The 19,911-nt window shown below is 54.9% G+C and overlaps 1 long non-coding RNA gene across 1 annotated transcript; it reads right to left on the bottom strand.

The window, feature by feature from the left end:
• Window positions 1–36: 36 nt before the first annotated feature.
• LOC139073463 (uncharacterized) lies at window positions 37–13,670 on the bottom strand. Its single transcript, XR_011522226.1, has 4 exons — window positions 13,269–13,670; window positions 10,846–11,025; window positions 7,146–7,323; window positions 37–6,243 (listed from the first exon to the last, which is right to left on the bottom strand). It is a non-coding gene; the product is annotated as an uncharacterized lncRNA (long non-coding RNA).
• Between the last annotated feature and the right edge of the window lie 6,241 nt (window positions 13,671–19,911).

Raw genomic sequence — 19,911 nt, 5'->3', positions numbered from 1 at the left:
CGGCGGCACGGGAGAGAGAAGACAGGCACACGCGTGTTTTTGTCATCAGTTATTTATTAAAACGATCGCAGGAAGCTCCATGCGGTCCCACCTCCAGGGCCGGCGTCTGTCGTGGGTCCCAGCCCTGGGGACGCGCAGACGGACGGAGTCACGCGGGGAAGTGTTGAGTCACGGCCGGCAGGAGAGCTTCTCTTTGCAGTGGGAAGACAAACGGAAAGGGGGTGGGGGCTCCAAGCCCCCAAAGGCAGCCTGTTGGCAGGGAGTTGGTCTGGTAGCTCCCTCTGCTGATGAGAGTGAGGTCCTGGGGCAGGAGAGGGAGGGTCCTCAGCAGCTGTGGAAGCCCTGAGTCCGGCACGCCTGGAGCACGTCGACTAGGCTGGTGCCCCGGAGTCCTCCTGAGAGTATCAGGTCGTCGGCCGCAATTCCGTTGTTGTCCCCGCCGGCTGCCCGGAGGCGTCCTCGTAACGTGGAGGGCCACCGCCCCCTCGGGCACCCAGAGCATGGGGGACCGCTTGACGATAACCCCAGAGCCCTCCGCCCAGCGTGCGACCACGCCCCCGCACGACTGGGCCGGGAGCCGCACGGGGCGTCGGTTCACCTGCGCAGAGGGGAGACGGGTCAGAGGCCGGGATTAGGGCCGGAGTCTGGGAGTCCGCGGGGCTTCAGAAACCACTGTGTAGGGGCCGGCCTGGTTGCGCAGCGGTTAAGTGCACACGCTCCGCTTCTCAGCGGCCCGGGGTTCGTCAGTTCGGATCCCGCGTGTGGACATGGCACCGCTTGGCAGCCCATGCTGTGGTAGGCATCCCACATATAAAGTAGAGGAAGATTGGCACGGATGTTAGCTCAGGGCCAGGCTTCCTCAGCAAAAAGAGGAAGACTGGCAGTAGTTAGCTCAGGGCTAATCTTCCTCAAAAATTAAAAAAAAATTAAAAAAAAAAAAAGAAACCACTGTGTAACTGTAATGGGGTTTCATAACACTATTCTCTCTTCTGTGATGCTTGAAAATTTCCATAATAAACACTTCCCTAAAAGGCAGCTTTAGAGGGGAAAAAACAGCCTCTGGAACTTGTCAGGTCTCTCACCTCTTGTCTTCAAAATCTAACATTCTCTGTGCCAGGCGCTATTCCAACTGCTTTAATATTTTACTATTCAATTCATAAGATAATGTATGACACAGTACATCAATAAAATTTGCAAAATAATACGATGCAATTGATATTTTAATATACTGTCACCAAATTTATATTATTTTATGTAATACATTTATTTTAAAATAGTGAATGTTAAAATAGCTTATTAAATATTTACAATGATATTAAATCCCACCAACACACTGACAAGGTGGATCTGCAGCCTATATGCCTCTTGCCTCTTACCGATTAGGAAAGAGACCCAGTAGGGCTGGCCCCATGGCCGGGTGGTTAAATTCCCGCTCTGCTTCTGCGGCCCAGGGTTTCACTGTTGGGATCCTGCGCGCCAACATGGCACCGCTCACTGAGCCATGCTGAGGTGGCGTCCCACATGCCACAACTAGAGGGACTCACAACTAAAAATATACAACTATGTACCGGGGGGATTTGCGGAGAAAAAGGAAACATAAAATCTTAAAAAAAAAAAGAAAAAGAAAAAAAAGGAAAGAGACCTAGAGAAGTCACAGAGCTTGCCCAGGTTCATGGAGCTGGTGAGTGGCAGAGCCAGGTTTGGATCCTGGGGAGGAGGGGGTACTGGATTCGTGACCTGTGTTCTTAACCACTCTGCTCTATACCTTGTCTCTCCAATAATAATATAAAAGAGGCTGCGAGAGCAATCACAGCTCATACTTACAGAGCACTTAGTGTACACCAGCAATTCACATGTATGCTCACAGCTGCCCTATGAAGGAGGTACTATTCTTATGACTGCTTTTTGTGGATGGGCAAACTGAAGCATAGAGAGGGGCTGAGTCATGTGCCCAAAGTTACACTAGAAGTTTAAGAGACACAGTCCGGGGCTCTTGGCCCTACAAGCAAAGCTCTGGCTCAGCCTCCCTGCCAGATTGTGGCAGATGCCCCAGGTGCTCTTGCTGGCCCATCCTCTGGCTCCTCCAATTGCTCCACCTCACAGCTGTGTTCTGAGTCTCAGCATGGGATTTCAGGCATGCTTTCCCCTTGCTTAGAAACACTATCCATTGTGCCTGCCCAGATTCCTGTTCTCCTGCTGCCCTCCTGCTTCCGGGTTCCTTGGGGAGCCAGGTGTCCTCCACCCCGGCCTCCCTCTGCTGGATTCCCAACTTCTCCTTGTCTAGTTTCTTCCTATCAGCAAACATCCCTGAGTTTCTCCCATCTGCAAAGCAGCATCATAATAAATCAGTTCTAAGATAGCCTGGCCCTCTGCCTCTTCCTGGCTCATCTCTAGTCTCCTCTGTCTTCAAGGACAACTTGTCAAGAGAAGCGTCTATGCCTGCTGTCTCCCCGTAAGCCTCATTCCTCAACCCTGTAGTCCAGGAGCTGCCCCCTACTGTGATTTCCTAAGTCACTCATAGCCTCCTTGGTCCTAAGTCCACCGCATTTGGTGGGCTGTCTTAGACTCACTAGCTGATTTTCACCACAGTCCCCAATACAGTCCCTCCTTTGTCATGGCCTTGTTCTGCAACGTTCCTCCCTGCTCTGTTCCCCAGCCTAACTGCAAGTCTCAGCTCATTGGTTACCTCCTTCAGAAAATCTTCACCGACCCCCTAAACTGGGGGCACCTCTGGGCTCCCACAGCCTGCCTGTGCTTCCCTATCCCAGCCCTGATCGCTCTGGCCTCTGCTTCCCTGTTACAGCTCTGACCACTCAGTCAGTAGTTCCCAGGAGTCCAGTAGGTCTTGGAGCAAGGTGGACTCAGGGGGTCCTGAGAAGTTTATGTAGGGTCTAGAGGGTCCTGGGAGATCAGGGCAAGGACATTTAGCCAATGGAGGCCAATGTGAGATTAGAGGGTCATGGGAAACCACTTCTATGTTAAAGGCTACTGAAGGTCAGTGAGGGGTCAGTAGGCCCCAGGGATCAGTGCTACGTCACACAAGGGTCTTGGCTGGCATTGAAGAAGTCCCTTACCCATATTTCCTGATTGGGTCCCACAGCCGCATAGCCATCCCTGAAGCCGATGGCCTCCCGCAGTGCAGCCAGGACAGGATGGGAAGTCAGCAAGGACATGGAACCAGTCAGGATCTTGGGGCCTGGAACCCACCAGTGTGGCTAGCTCAAAGGCACAGGGCATAACAGGCCTGGGTGCAAGCCCACTAAAGCTATCCAAGGTGATGAAGAGACCCCCGGGCACCAGGTGACATGCGGCACCCTCCCCAGCCTCACAGCACTGCACACCCCCATCCAGGATGCAGCCTGTGCTCTGTGGGCAGGAAAAGGGCTGGCACTGGAGGCCTTGGCCACACAAGCACATCCAGCATTCCTGGCAGCCAGGCAGGACCAGTACCTCCCCAACCTGCAGAGACAGATAGACTCAAAATCGGACCCAAAAGACCATCCTGAACATCAACAAAAAAGGAAGCATATGTCTAACACATATCGCAAAGCACTAATTTCCCTAACATATCAAGAGCTCCTAGAAATCAGAACGAAAAAAACCAACAACGCAATATACAAAAAAGAGCAAAAGGTATTCAGAAAATTAATAGTATAGGAAATACAAATGTTTCTTAAGCATTTGAAAAGATGCTCAACCTCCTAATAAGACAAATGCAAATTAAAAATCCATTGAAACATCGTTTCCATATGAGGAGGGCAAATCCTTAAAAATGTGATGCATTTCTCCAGTTGCTCCCCAAACATCTTCTGTAACTGTTCTTTGCAAACCAGGACCTGATCTAGCTTTGTGCACTGCATTGGACGGTTGTGGTATTTTAGTCTCTTTTCATCAATGACGATCCCTCTGCTTTTCACTTGTGTGTGAAAAGCCCTACAAGCTCACCGAAGATTCTGACCTGCGGCTAGCGTTGTCAGCACTGGCATGCAGTGGACACGCAGTGACAGTATATCTGCTCTTATGCCTTGTTCCTCCCAGTGTGGGCATCTCTTCATCCCCAGAGTCACTGAGGTTTAAAGACCCATGCTTTTTCCTTTCCAGTGGCCCCTAATCTCTAAGACAACTATGTCAACCATCCTAAGGGGGTTTTCTTTACCTCCTAATGGACTCAAGGAGCTGCAAAACCTTGAAGGGAACACTGCCCGCCCAGGGTCCATCCATGCTAACAGCCTCCGAGGTTCTTTGGGGAACTAGCCCCACTCTCAGTCTATGGGGTTGCCTAGGTGATTTATCTACTCTCTGGCTCCATCTCTGGGCACGTGCCCCAGGCCTGGCCAATCAGAGTACCCCCTACTTTGGCCTCTGTGTTGGGTTTAGGGATGGACAGATAACCTACACTGGACAGTAGGAGTCGGCCCTTAGACTTCCGCTGGAGCTGTTGAGAGAGAAGTGCTGTGTTCCCACTGAGGTTGCTAAACTGTGCGTTGTAAAGCTGAAGCAGCTGCGACCACCACTGCCCCCCAAACAGAGAAGTGCTTTGAGAATGAGGCTATGCTTGTCTTCAAATATCCATCCTCCATTTCTTCCCTAGAATTACAATTTTTAGCTGCACACATGGCCACCCAGCTAAAGATATGCTTTCCAGCCCGTTTTGCAGCCAGATGCGGTCCTTCCATGAAGTTCTGGCCAATGGGAAGTGAACAAAAGTGCTAAGTGCCACTTCTGGGGGGGTGCCCTTAAAGGGAGGAGGCCTGACTTCCTTGTCCCCTCTTTTTTCCCTTCCAACCTGCTCGAATATAGATGTGGTGGGGAGCAGATGAGGGCAATACCACAGGGGAGGCAGAGCCACATGACAGAAGAAGCCTGTGTCCCTGACTTGGAAGAACCAGACTGGTTATACCTGAACTGTTCATGAGAAAGAAATAAGCTTCTATCAAGTCTAAGCCACTGTAATTTTGAGCCTCTCATAGCAGGTGGACCTAGAGCCTACTTAATATAGAAGCCAACACAGAAAAAGGAAAAGGCAGGGATGAAAGATAGAGGCTTGAGTCCTGGTGACATCCTCTGAGTCCCTGAATCCAGCCATGCCTGAGCCTCAACTTTACACAAATAAAAGTCGATCTATTCCCTGTTGTATTTAAGATAGTTGGCATTATTTTCTGGCAGATACAACTGAAAATGCTGACTGATATGGCCTGGCTCAGGGAACATCTTAGGACGAGGTATGGGAGACTCCGCGCCCACAAGCCTGGGCCTGGAGACCTCTCTTACAGGGATGGAGTGTCCATGGTGGAAGCAGTCGCAGTGGTCCTGGGACACACACTCTGTGCCACCAAAGATGAGGCCAGGGTCATACTCACAGCCCTCATAGCATCAAGTGGACCAGCGAGCAGGGCTGGCAGGCGGGACACAGCCCCCTCACAGGGCCGTGCACAGATGCCATAGTGGCTTTAGGGTGGACAAGTCAGGGCTGCAGGCGGATGTCTAAGGCAAGTGCTTATGACTGAAGTTTCCCTTTGCAATCCTATTACCCCTGCCCCAGCAGGCTAGCTTCCCATCGATATTTTCCAACCTCTACCCCTTTGCAATTACAGCTCCCTTTCCTTTGGATGCCCTTCCCACACACTCTCTTCAGCTAATTCCATTGATGTCAGGACTTCTCTGATCCCCATCAGGAGAGGGGTGGCTTCCTGCCAGTCCACAACTTGCCCCAGAGCTTGTGGCCCCTCCAGGGTGTCATGGGCATCCCGCCTCCCGGCAGGCTGCAGTACAGGCTGTGAGGGCATCACAGAGGCCAAGATGCTGGCCATGGGTGCGACATATGTCCTGCAGGCGTATCCCGAGGAAGGCCTTGGGGCTGATATGGCCTGGGCAGCAGCCAAAGGGACCATCTGGTGCCTATAGGAGTCCATGCAGTTTGGGAGCATTGAAAATCTGGGCAAGCGCATGGGGCAGCTAATGCTAAAGCCGAGGCTGGGCCTGGATGGTGGACGAGGGTAGCAACCAGGCCTGTGGGCCAGGATCTGGTGTCCAGGGGCAGGTAGAGGGGGCCAACATTGCCACCACCGAGCCATGCTAGCCAGCCGTGGAACATGGAAGACACAGTTAGGCACACCCAGTTGCCCCAGTCTTACATGAGATGCAGCCCACAGGCTGTGTGCACCACCACATGGCGGCCCTCCAGGGTGGCCCAGGCCCTGGCCCCGGCAGGACCCAGGGCAGCTGGCAGCACTCACCATCCACCTGTGGAGAAGGAAAGGGGTCAGGACTGGGCTGAGAAGGCTGAGCCTGCTCCCATGCCTCCCAGGAGCCTGGACATCCCTCCAAGTTGTGCCACAAACCAGCTGTGAGACTTGAGTGAGGGACTTAGCTGCTCTGAGCTTCAGTTTCTCCATTTGTAAAATGGGAGGATAAGAGTACCTGCTTCATAGGGTTGTTGGGAGAATTAAATAAATTAACAAAAAGTGCTTAGAACAATGCTGGGCATATGGTAAGTGCTTTATGACCCGAGCCAAGATCAGCCAAATGCCAGTCGACTCACAGACATGTGAATGAGAAAGCTGGTTGGGGTAAGTCACTGAAATTTTTTAGGTTGCTTGTTATGCAGCATTAGCTGACTGATACAGTTGCTGGAAGTATTAAATGAGATGATACATGTATGCTCATACATACATGCCTAGCACATAGTAAGCACTAAATAAATCCCAGAGCCCCTTCTCTGGCCTTCTCTTCCTCATGCTGCTGACCACACCCCTTTTTGAAGCTCTCTCTGTCTCACCACACTGAGTCTCACCACACTCCTGCCTCCCTCCTACTGCTCTGCCTAGTCTGCACCACACTGCCCTATAAGGCCCTGGTCTTTGCGCTTGATGTTCCCTCTGCCTGGTTTGCTCCTTCCCAGATGTCGACATGGGTCCCTCCCTTACCTCCTTCGGACCTCGACTCAAATGTTACTTTCTTGGTGGGGTCTTCCTTATTACCTGATTTAAGATTCTAAACCTCCGTCTCCCTATTGTCTCTTCTCCTTGTTTTACTTCTCTTTATAGTTCTTACACTCATCATCTGATGTATCACCTATTTTACTTATGTATTTACTTATTATCCGCTTCCCTGGAGGAATGTGTGCGCGTCCAGAACTTGCTCACCGTTGAATCCTCCAGAGATTCTCCATAGCTATTTATTGAAGGAATCCTAAATGACTGATTTTATCCAATCCTGTGTAGGAGGTGATCATACAAACACGAACAGGGACCCTTGAGGGAGCCATCACTGTGTTCCAGGCAACGCTTCCACCTTGTTATATACTGGCACCATCTTTCAAACCTGGAAGGCAAACATGTCCATTTTACCATGGGGGAAACTGAGGCACTTCCAGAAGGAGGAGGAGGCAGGGCCTGGGCGCAGTCCGCCGGCAGGTACCGCCGAGGACGCCGACATCAGCGCGGTGTAGCTGCAGGGGCGACCGGGGAGGTTGAGGCGCAGACCGAGCGGCCCGGCCCCATCGCCAGCCACGTCTAGGCGGGAGGGCCAGGCACTGGGGCGTGCGGGGCGGGCAGGCAGGTCCAGGCAACCGCAGGGCTGAAGGGCGCGGGCAACGTGAGCGCGCGGCCGTCGGAGGCGAGCACGTGCGCGGGCCCGGCGAGCGCGCAGGGGGCCGGGCCGCGGCGCACGCCCCTGCGGAGGCTGCACACGTGCCCGCGCCCGGGGTACCGGCCGGCGCCCAGCGTGCGGTAGCGGCGGCGCGGAAGCAGCCGCCCTTGGCCGCCGCCTGCAGGGGGCGCCGCTCAGCACCAAGCCCCTGTCGCCCTCGCAGCCCTCAGCGCATCGGCTGCCGCCCGGGCACAGGGTCGCAGAGCTCCGGCCGCACAGCTCGGAGCGCGAGAGCGGCGGGGGTGGGAGGGTCAGAGACGAGGGCACAGAGATGGAGACGCGGGGGAGAGACCGCGAGGGACGGAGAAGGGGGTCGGCCGGGGACACAGACTGAGAAACAGGCGGGGTGGGGGAAACAGACGGGGAGGCAGAGATGGAGGATGGCGGGGAGGGAGAGCAACACGGGGGGACGCGAGGAAGAAAGGACGAGGAACAGAGAGAGTGGGAAGGCGAGGTAGGGATACAGTGAGGAGCAGAGAGGGAGACTCGGAGAGCGACCAAGAGTCACGGGGGAGACAGACAGTGAGAGAGAGAGACAGGCACGAAAGACAGAAAGATCTTGCTAATTAAACTGCCGCCCCTCCGGGTCTGGCCGCTCTTTCAAACCTCGTCCTCCAACTCTTCTGCAAGCCCCGCCCTTCTTGGCTCGGCCCGCCCGCCCAGGTCGGAGCTGCTCCATCGGGCCTCCCGCGCCCTTCCCCGCGTGGCCCATCCGAGCTCGGCCGAGCTTCGCCCTCTCTCTGCCCAGCCCCGCACGCTCGCGGAAAGAGTCGCGCGTCCTTCAGGGCCGCAGGCGCGCGCGCAGAGCCTGACAGGCGACAGTGTAGGCGACCAGGACTCGGCGGACGGTGCGGCGGGCGCCGCGATGGCCGCACATGTCGTCGAAGCGGTCGTCGAGGAACCGGAGCGGGTCCAGCGCTGCGCAGCACGGCCCACGGCACCTTCGGCCGCTGTCGAGCGGCCCGCAGTACGTGTTTGAGGCAGAATGGGTACGCGCGGCCACGGAGGCGGGGCCCGGGCAGACGGGTCCGCAGGCCCGGCCAGAGCCCGGCACCTCTGTCACCTTCCAGGCACCAGGCAAGGGCGCGGGCGAGCCGCTCGGGCCACCTGGTCGCAGGGGCCGCACAGGTAGGGTCCATGGGGCCTCGGCAGCGTCACACGTGCCAGGCTGCCCCAATCATATGTCAGCGAGAGGTCGAGGTCTGAGTCTCCGCAGAGCTGTTGGCTCCAGCGATAGGCGCGGAGGCGGCGGCCGTGAAAGAAGGGCAGTGATTCCAGAATTCTGTACACCTACAGGGAGGGCATGTGGTTGGGGACATCTGGGAAGGCGATGGTGACGGTCAGCAGAAATTCTTGGACTTGTCAGCGAAGGATCAGAGGGCTCAAGGAGAACATTAGTGGTGGGTTAGCAGCGGTAGTCATTAGGGATCATAGAAGGATTCAATGGGAGGTCAGTTGGAGGCTAAATGGAAGGTCAATAAAAGATTCAATGGGATCAATAGTAGAGTGATGGGACAATCAGAAGTAATGAGGCGTCAATGGGAGATCAATGAGGGGTAAAAAGAAAATTAGGGAGTCAGAGGGTAGGGTCAGTGAGGATCAATGGGAGGATCAAGAAGAGGGCAAAGGGAGAAAGTGGATGGACAAATCCTGAGGATCCTGAGGATCCAGAGAAGCCTTAGTAGGTGGCTTTGGGTGGCAATGGGGGGGCTCAGCTGGAGAGTAAATGGGGGTGGAGTCAGGAGGCAGTCAATGAATTAATGGAACACTGTATGGAAGGCTCAGTGGGTGAGAAAATGAGTCAGAGAGAGGCTCAACTGGGATAACAGAAAACCTGAGAATTCAATGGAGGCGTCAATATCAATAGGAAGCTCAATGGGAAGAGCCGCAGGAGCGTAAATGGGGCACTAATGGGCCACTCAGTAGATCACTGAGAAGGTCAATAGATAACTCAGTACAGATCAACGGAGTAAGGATATGGGATGGAGCCAACAGGACAGTAAATGGGTAATGGGCAAGTCAATATAACAGGAGTAGGATCAGTTGGGGAGGGGCAATAGGTTAATGGGATGTTCAATGGGGTGTGAAAGGGAGGGGCAATGGAGAGGTCAGGGCTGAGCCTGTGGGATAAAGGGGAGTCAATTAGGGGGTCAACTGAGAACTCAATGGAGAGTTAATAGGAGGGTAATAGGAGTCTGAAGAGTGGTAAGTAATGACAAGTAGATGGTCAGTGAGAAGGGGTCAGCAAGCAAGCCAGTGAGGAGGAGGTCAGTACCAATGGTGTGAGATGAATAAGGCCACTAGGAAACTGGAGTGGACATCTTTGAGGGCCAGTGGGAGAGTTAATGAAGGGGGCATCAGCAGGAAAAGAGGGGTCACTATGGGTTACCTGAGGGTAGTGGGGACAGTGAGGGATGGCGGATCAGTGTGGGGCTTTAGGAGCCTCACGCGGATGTGGTTGAGATCTTTTGGACTCATGTCTGGCCTCAGGCCACAGGCTAAGAGAGTCAGGGCCTTGGTGCAGCCACGTGGCCGCAGAAGTAGGGCCAAATCCAGGCTAAAGGGCTCAAGGTTGGCATGGGCTGTGCCACAGAGACCTACCAGGCAGTAGACACAGGAGCCAGGGAATTCATAGTGGGCTCCTGCGAATGTGTGGAAGTCTCCAGTGGCAGTGCAGACCAGTGGCTCCTCCAGGACAGTGGGGCTGGGTGGGGACTGGGCTAACAGGCAGTGGTGCCTTGCAGTGACCATGGCACTTGTCAGGCCAACACTGGGGCACCTTGCTCACTGGGGCACCAAGGGCCAGGCAGCAGCAGTGCCAAGTACAGTTGTCTGTACAGAAAGCATGGCCTTGGCACAGGAAGTAGGATCGGTGGGCGTGGGGCACACATCAACCCTCCAGCAGCCGGTGGCCAGGCAGGCACTGGCAGGTAAAGGCACAGGGGTGGCTACAGTGCTCTGGGGCTGAGGGGTTGGTGCAGATGGCTGGGCATGCAGAGCCACATGGGATAAAGTGAGAGTTTGTCAGGCACTGGGGACTGGGGCCAGGGAGCAATGGTGGGCAAACCAGCGGTGGGGCCACAGAGCTCAGGGCAAGGGCCAAGGTGGCTGTGGGGGAGAGAGAGGGTCAGGGACCCATGAGTCCCAGGAGTCCAGGTCACCAGTCCCTTCCTTCCCTGGAGCCAGGAGTCATACCTCAATCTCTGACCCATCAGACCGCAGCCTTGGTCACCTTGCAATCGACAGCCTAGGACTCCATCTGTGATGTTAGAGACTTCCTCCACAGGGCAGCTGAAGGGGACACAGGTCACCTCCTCCCCCAGCTGGCAGGTACAGGAGGAGGAGCAATTCTTAATGGAGGATGGTCTGTAGGGGCTGTGGAGGAAGGGAGGGAGGGTGAAAGGTGAGGGGCTACTGAAGGGGAAGTGCACCTAGAGGTTCTGAGATGAGACCCAAACAAGGGAGCATTTGGGGATCAGAGGCAAAGTGGAAGGATCCGAGTGAAACTAACAAGGACCCAAGAGGATGCTCACAGGGAAGTATGGCCATTGCGGAAGCAAGAACAGCGGTCCACAGGGATGCAGCCACGCCCAGCCGGGAAGAATCCATCAACACACTGGCAGCCCTCAGCGCAGGGAGCAGGGAGCTGTACCACCTCCCTGAATACCCAGGCAGGCCTCAGGGCAGGGGTTCACATACAGCCTGTAGTGGCCATGTGGGGGGCACTGCATGGCTGTGGAGAGGAGGCTTGTCAGGCTCAGGCAAGCCAGGGCCTTCCCTCTGTCCAACCAGCACCCCCAGACTGCATCCTTCCCAAGGATTCTTGCCCCTGCCGAAGGGGTTGACCATCCCTGGAACCACCAAGTGCTCATACTTCCTATTATGGCCGTTTGGTCCTGTGGGCAGCCTGTTGGTGAACTCTAGTGGTGGACGTCTTTTTCGCTCTCTGCACCCTTCTGATAATAATACCTCCACCTCCGTTTGGACAACCACCTATCCTTACTTTCACTATGTGAGGTGATTCCATATCCAGGCTCCAGGGGTGCCTACAGAACCCGGGGCTGGCTAAACAGATTATTCTTCTCTCCTCTGGGTCACAATAATTGGACAGGCAAAGCTTATGGGTGGTGACTCTGGGACTTTTGTTGGGACCAATGGGAAAAGGGTGTTACATTTTTGCGAGGGCTTTGAAGCTGGTAGAATTGTCAGCCTAAAGTTGCCAAAGCCTTGCTGCAGCCACAAGGGGAGAGCCTGCTTGAGAATAAAGCTAACAGAGAGGGAGGAAGGGAAGACCAAGGCAGAGGAGGAGAGAAACAGGTTTCTTGTAACTGCAACTGATAATCCTTAATCTACCTGATCCTGAAGATAGAAGTACCCTCGGTCTTTGCAGTTATATGTGCTCCGAATGCTTTTCTCTTTCTCCTCTCAGTTTGAGTTGGGATTCTGACATTGCCATTAAGAGTCCTGCCTGATATAGCGGCCACATTGTGTCTCGATGACCAGCGGCTGGGCCAGGGCTGGACAAATGACCATGGCAGACAGAGGTAGGGGTGGTCATCAGTCTATCAGTAAATAGTAAGTCAAACAGATTCCCGCCAGGAGCATTTGAACCTAGGGGCAGAAGGGGGTCAGAAAGAGGTGGACACTGACACAGAAATAAATCAGGGTTGGGCCAAGAATCCATGAGGAGCATGGAGGAGACGTGGACATATAGAGACTCAAAGTTGATGAGAATTTGTTAAATAAATGAACAAATGTTCAGATGCCAGCTAAGTCATTTTCTAGGTGTGCGACATTGGGCAAATTCCTTAACCATTGATGCCTTGGTTTCTCTCATCCAGAAAATGTACCTGCCTGATGGGACCGTTGGGAGAATTAATTGAGGTAATATAGGGCTTAGCACGGAGCAGTTTACTCAGTTCAAGTACTCAGCAAGTACTCAGGTCAGCTGGTCTTTTCATGTTATTACTGGAATTATTTTTACATTATTGCTGGAGAGAGAATATAGCATGGGGGTCAGAGCGAGGATTCTGGAGTCAGGTGGAAGGCAGTTCTACCACTCACTGGCTGTGAGGTCTGGGAATTCCTTAGCTTCTCTGTGCCTCAGTTTCCTCAACTGCAGAAGGCAGACAATGATTGTCCCTATCTTCTAGAGCAGCTGGAAGATGGAGCGAGCTGACTTAAAGCAGGTAACACAGGTTCTCAGACCTGGCCTTGCTTCCCAGTCTCCTGCAGGGCTTGTTAACACACAGGTTGCTGGGCCCCACTCCAGAGTTTCTCCTTCAGTAAGTCTGGGGTAGGGCAAGAGTTTGCGTTGTAAACAAACCCTGGATATTGCTGATGCTGCTGGTCCAGGGGCAACGTTTGAGAACCACTGTCTTAACACAGCGCCCGATAGAGAATGAGCCCTCTGTAAATGTGCTGAGAGATAAAAATCCAATCTGTTTTCCCAAGGAGAACGTGTGCAGGACTCTATCCTGTTTGGTGCCTTATCTCCAGCATGGGCATGGCACATAGTAGGTCCTCAACACTCCTGGGATGACTGAAGACCAGACCTCGGTCTCCCACCGCTCACCCGACCCGGGCCGGCCCTGGACACCCTCAGGTGGGGGACTTACGCCAAAAGTTGGGCTCCCTCCAGGCCCGCACGTCGACACCAGCAGTCTGGCAGGGGGCCACATAGGCTTGCAGGAAGGCGCGTAGCCCTTCGCGGTTCCCGCGGACACGGCCCACGTCGGCCACGCAGGACTGGAAGAAGGGCTCCGGCGGCGGGCTTGTGTGGCAGGACGCCAAGGGCCACTGGGCTCACGCAGGAGGCCACACGCGCTGTGCCATGCTGTGTCTACACCCGTGTGCTCGGTGGCCCCTCGACCGCCAGAACCCGGGGAGGGTCGTGGCACCGCAGGGTCCGGGCCTCGGCAGCTGCCGCTTATCCGCTGCATTGCCGTTAAAGTTGTTGCTGAGGCTGCGCGTGAGGCGGTGACGAGCCACCGGCAGCGCCACGCTTAGGAGGCAGCCGCGGGCCTCCACGCACCGCGAGCGCCACAGACGCACCCCGCGTGGAGGCGCGCACCCCTCACCTGGTCAGCGCGAGGGCAGCAGCGCTGCACGCAGTCCACCTGCGGCCGGGGCCGGGGGAGCCTAGAGTGAGGGGGAGGTTCAGGTCTGGGGAGAATCTGGGAAAAGCCTAGGGAGGAGGGGTAGTGCGAGGAGTGTGTGCAAGGAGTAAGAGAAGTGGTGTGCCAGACCCAGGGGAGAGTGGAGAGGGACTGGAGGCTGAGAGGAGGGTGTGAAGGGGGTGAGGGGTCGGGGAGAGAAGAGGCAGTTGAGGCAGTTCTGGGGAGGGGTATTGCGGGGAGGTGCGTGGAGACCAGGAGAAGGGAAGGAAAGTGAGGGGAAGGGAGAGTGGTGAGGTGGGCATGGGGTATAGTGAGAGAGGGGACAGGAGAGACACCTAGAGGGCATCCATGGGCCTGGGGCATGGGGAGGCTGTGGAGGGCTATGTGGATCCAGGAAAGAGGAGGGAGCAGATATTGGGGGCGGAGGAGGAGAGAAGAGAAGGGGCCACTGTGGGGAGAAAGAGACGCAAGACTTCAAGAGGAAGGGCAGTGGTGGGGGAGGGGCACACGGACCAGGGGTCGTGGAGGCTGGCTGGAGGTTGAGGAAGACGTAATGGTAGTTGTGGAGCATGGGAGGGCACAGGGAGACCCAGGTGGAAAAGAAAAAGACCTGGAGCTGAAGATTGAGGGGTGGGAGAGACAGGTGGGGTGGACATGCTGAGGTGGTGAAGAGAGAAGTGAAAGGGACAGAGCCTGGGCAGTCTGGAGCAGGGACATGCAGACCCGACTGTTGGGTGAGGGACTGAATGGGAAGAAGGAGAGAAAGGAGGAGGTGGAGAAGAGAGAAGGTAGGAGGGAGAAAAGAGTGGAAAGGAGGGTGTTGGAGGGAGGAGAGCATCAGAGGGCGATGCACAGAGATCCTGCCTGCCAGAACAGAGCCTGGGAGGCAGAGAAATGAGGAGAGTGACAGGGTGGGGCTCATCTTGACATATCCCCAGTCCTCACAGTCCAGGCCAAAGTGGTGGCCACGTGCGCGGAGCAGCATGGGCTCCCTGGGCTTTTTTCCAGTGCCACCTCTAAGGTCCACACACCCCACAGGCGGCTCATGTCTGTGCCCAGCAATGAACAGGTGCAGGCATCCAGCAGGTGGAAGGGAGTGCCATCGAAAGTTTGGTAATGGAGCCCACCTGAGGCGAAGCAGAGGCCTGGGCCACCCTGGGCTATGTGGCAGGGTTTGTAGGCCACCTGGCCACCAGGGTGGTAGCAGCAGCAGCCAGTTTCAGGGTGAAGGGGTGGCAGCAGCCCACCATGTTCGAGGTAGTGGCCGGCACTTGGGCAGCTTCACTGAACCATGGGCATGCAGATGGCGCTGCTCAGCACAAAGCCTGCGTCACACATGCAGCCCTGGTGACAGCGCGCGCCACCCTCATAGCCTGGCGGTGGCTCCAGCCCCAGCCCCGCACAAGTGGCTGAGCAGCCTGGAGCGCACAGCATGTAGTGCAAGTGTGCTGGGCACAGCAGGCCTGCGGGAAGGAGTAGGAATGGAGAGTTACTGGGGTCACGTGGCTGCTGGAGTCTCACCTCCCACCTCTGGGGCTAGGATCAGGCATCTTGGGCCCTGCAGGGGTAAGGACTGGAAAGCTTGACTTGGCAGAGCTGAAGCTGGAAGCTTCAGGTCTTTACCTTCAGGTAAAGATCAAGTGGCTAACCATGAGTCAGGCATAGCTGATCTGTAAGGGCTGGGGATGGGTAAGAGCTTGGGGGCTGAACCATGAACAGATCCAAGTCTCTGAAGAGGTGAGTGTTCAAGGGCCGGGCCATAATCAGAGCTGAGAAGTGGGAAACATACGAGCTGGGGCTGGAGTTTAGTCAGAGTTGCGCTGAAACTTTAGGGTGGGCAAAAGTTGAGGGTCTATACCATGATGGGGAATGGAGGGTGGCAGTTAGAGGCTGGCTGGGAAGTACAAGGTCTCAGGGACTAAATTGTGCAGGGAGGGGCTGCACCCTAGGATGGGCAACAGCCAAGGAACTAAACCATGGTTAGGACTGGAGCGAGGTTTCCCAGATGAGCAATGATGGCTGGACTGAGGCCCTGGGCACTCACTGCATAGGCTTGACTTGTGCCATGGGAAGACTTGACCACCCAGCAGTTGGCAGGTTTCACAGTAGAGGGGCGGGGTCTGGTGCCCAGGCACATGTCCATCATGCAATCTTTGAAATAGGGGCTTGCTGCCAGCAACTCATGGCACTGCCAGAAGGGCCTCAGGGGGTCCAAGAGGATGTCACAGAGGTGGGCAAAGTGGGCTGTGGTGCTGGTGGTTGGCAGGGTGACCCAGGATGGTGGCGATGGCAGCATCTTCCAAGCAGCATCAGGCACCCAGCTGGGGAATTCACCAAACAGTTATGGCCAAAGGCCCAGGCCAGTCCATCCTCAGGCAGCTGGGTGCTTGCCACAACTCCAGACACCTGGAGGTCAACCGTGGGGTCCCCATTGTAGTCAGCACACAGCCGCATCACATGGCCCCCGTATGCTGCTGGAGAGCCAGTGCCACGCAAATCTGAGGGGCACAGGTCACCTGCAAGCCAAAGGGGCAGGTGACCACAGTGTCCCAGCCACAGTGAAAGATGAGTGTATTGCTGCCAAGAGCCTGGAATGGCAGATTATGCACCACTCATCTGTGTGAAGAAAGGATGTCAAGCTGGGATTCTGGGGCCTAGAGTCAGTACCAAGGACGCTGGGATCCCTAGGTAAGGACAGGGCCTCCAGGGGGCCCCATTGAGGATCCAGGGGACTGTTCAAATAGGCCTATAAATGCTTGGGATACTGTACACAGTACTGATAATTTTTCCAACAAGTATTTGGAAGGTGAAAATTGTGGATTCTGGGGGTTGGGGCTGTAGTATTCCTGGATCAGGTCTGGGGAGTTGAAAGCCAGGGCCTCTGCAAGTGACATATGTACAAAACACTTACAATAGTGCCTGGTACATAGTCTGTGCTCAATAAATACTTGTGGAACTAATGAATGAGTGAATGAATGAAGTTCATAGGTCAAATCAGGCTGTAAAGTCTCAGTGGTGCTGGGATTTCTAGGCAGTGGGAGTGGCTTCAGTGTGCCGCATAGGGCAGGGAGGTCTGTCCACAGCGTCCAGACGAGCTGAAGCTGCTGTCCATGGTTCTGACCATATTTGCCCACAGCAGTTGGGGCTGTGGGTCTAGGAACTGAGGGTGAGGATTTGTTAGCCTTGGGAATAGGGGATTTGAAGACCCTGGGTCAGGTCTTGGGGTGCTCAGGACTTGGACTGAGAGTGGGGTCTGAAATTCAGTTAACACATGTAAAAAGCACTTAGTGCCTGGAACACAGTAGGTACCCAATAAATGATTGTTGAATGAATCAGGGTCAGGGTCAGGACTGGGGTTCCAGGATCCCAGAATCAGGGCTGAAAGCTCTGGTGTGCTGGGGCTCACCATGAAGGTTCTAGGATTCTTGAAGCAAGGCTAGGTGTTTTTATCCCAGGATATAAACAGAAGTTAAACTATTTGAAATTGCCACATTGTAGGACAAAAACATTACATATTGGCAACTTCGTATGTTTTGACTTTAATAACTACATGTGCCAGCACAGGGAAGCATGGTGGTTAAGTGACCTTTGATTTTAGAGCCAAGTTGTCTGGTTTCAAATCTTGGCCCCTATTTTTTTTCAGTTGTTTCATTTTGGCAATTTGTTTAACTTCTCTGTAAAAGGAGGGAAATAATAGTGCCCAACTGGAAAAAATTGTTGTGAGGATTTATAACTGTGCCTGACACATCTTGGGGCAAGAGAGGGATCTTAGATCCTGGGATTAGGGTCCAGAAGGGTCCAGGGCCCCCATAAAGCTGAAGTCAGGGCCAGACCCCTGGTCCCAGGAAACAATAAAACCTGGTCCTAACTCACATGCCTCCGGGGGCCAGGTGAGCAACTAAATGAGTGAAGAGGAAAGGCTGTAATACAGGAGGACATGACAGGGACTAGGACAAACGAGAGAAAGTATGTGTCCCTGGCTAGAGGGGGAAGCCCCACCCACCAGTGGCCATGAGACTAGGGGACCAGTCACCAGAGGTTCTGGTTTCTCAAGAGATGCCGTAAATCCAGACATCCTCATTTTAGAATGCTAACTAACTTAGTAATAAATTTAAAATACTGCCAAGGCACGCTGCTGACATAAAATAGCTGACACCGTTTGGATGCTGTCCTCTGTGGTCAGTGGCTTCACTTATCCCCACAGCCCCAGAGGCTACTCTCCTAGTGCTCCTATCTTCTACCTTAACGGGAGAACTTGCCACGTTGAAGTCGTGTCCAAATCATTGGGACTCTAACTTATGTTTCCCAATGAGGTAGCTGAGGTCATGTGTTTTCTATTTGCAAAGACAGCATAACAGACCCTGGAGCCAAACTGCCAAGGTTCAAATCCCAGCTCTGCTCTTTATCAGCTGTGTGACCCCAGGCAAGTGGCTGCACCTCTCTGGGCCACAGTTTCCTCATCTGGAAAATGGTAATGCCAATTGTACCTACCTTAAAAGTACTTGTGCATGTGCTATTATACTGACTCCTCGTGAATGCCTTACATGTGGCCTTTCCAAAAGCCTCACAACTTCTCTTCCTTCTCTCCAGGAAGTTGTGGGGGACCTGGATAGGGAGTTCTGGACTTAGAGTTTGTCCTAAAGGGTTAAGGCTTGAGTTATGATTTTGGGGTGAGGTTTTTTTGGGGGGGTCTTTGAAGTTAGGCTGCTGGACCAGAGATTTGGGGTCAAAAGGAAGGAGGTGGGAGTTCTGGATTTAGGGTCCAGTACTATAGGACTAAAACTCAAGATTTGAGCCTTAGGTGAGGTTAGGGGAATCTTAGGACCAGGATTGGGAGTCCTGAGGTGAGGATTCTGGGTCAGAGGGCATAAGGGGGGATCTCTGGGTGTATGTGTGGGCAGGATGGGGGTTTTCTGAGCACGACCCCACGGGGTTCCTTGGGATCCAGCCTCAGGTGGCATCCAGGCATGTGCACTTGGAGGCCGCTCGGGTCCCTTCAGGACCGGTGCCCAGGAGCACACGGAAGTCAGCGAGCCCACGTGGCGCCGGAGAACGAAAGCCGCTCCACAGGTACCCGCAGGAGCTGGGGAAGCGGAATCGGCGCCTGTCGAAGGTGATATAGTGGCCTCTGCAGACCGCCGCGGCACAAAGCCTCAGCAGGTGCCAGCAGGTGTCCCCGCTGTGTGCAGCCACAACCGCCGGCCACTGTCGGGCGTCGCAGGCGCCTGTCTCCCCGCAGGGCGCCGGGCACTACGCTCCCGACAGGCCCACGCACGTCTCTGGGCAGGACGAGCCAGAGGCTCACAGTGGCTGTTTTGGGGGCACTGGATGGCTGTAGGGGAGGGGTGGAGGAAGTGGGGGGGGGGAGAGAGAGTCCAGTCATGACCTCCGAGTATGATTTTAGGAGACCTAAGCATACAACGACCCCTAGAGTGGAGACACCCCACTCTCAGCTTCCGAGAGTCTCCCCCAGGATCCTGGGGTCCTCATCCCCTAGAATGGAGGCTTTCCAGCCCCTAGCCCCAGCAATCTCCACCTCACAGAATAAAGAAGTCTCTAGCGTCAGAAACCAGAAGTCCCCCTCCAGAACATAGAAGTCTGGCTGTGGGACACAGATCTCTCACCCTAGACCCCGGAGTCCTGCCGCCTAGAGGATTTTCCATCCACCAAATCCCGGGATCCTGCATTTTAGAACTGAGTAGTTCTGGGCCCGAGGGCCTGTTAGTCTTCACTCCCAGGACCCAAAGACTCCGACCCCAAGACGTAGGTGTTCTAGTCCCCAGAACCCAGAAGTCCCGCCCCTAGGGCAGAGGAGTCTCCATCCTCACACCCAAAGAGCCCGCCTCCCAGGCGCCAGTAGCCCCACCCCCGAGACCCAGAGGCTGTCTCACCCCAGGGACCCTGGAGCCTTGACCCAGGAATCGACGCCAGTATCAAAGAGTGTCGTCCCTAAGTCCCAGAATGCCCTTCCCCAGCAGCCCTCAGCCACCTCCTTCTAAGGCTTGCTCATGGCAGCCAGACCAGAACCTCCAGGGGTCGACGCTGACACCCAGGCGCTGACAGGCGTGCGCGTAGACCGGGAGGGCCACGCAGAGCGCAGGTGGGTAGCTGGGGAAGGGGCAGACCCCAGCACGGCAGCTGG

This window comes from Equus przewalskii, chromosome 9, assembly GCF_037783145.1.
Source record: "Equus przewalskii isolate Varuska chromosome 9, EquPr2, whole genome shotgun sequence".
Taxonomy (NCBI): domain Eukaryota; kingdom Metazoa; phylum Chordata; class Mammalia; order Perissodactyla; family Equidae; genus Equus; species Equus przewalskii.
Note: the sequence above shows the minus strand (reverse complement) of the source record. Positions and strands in the feature narration are given on the sequence as shown.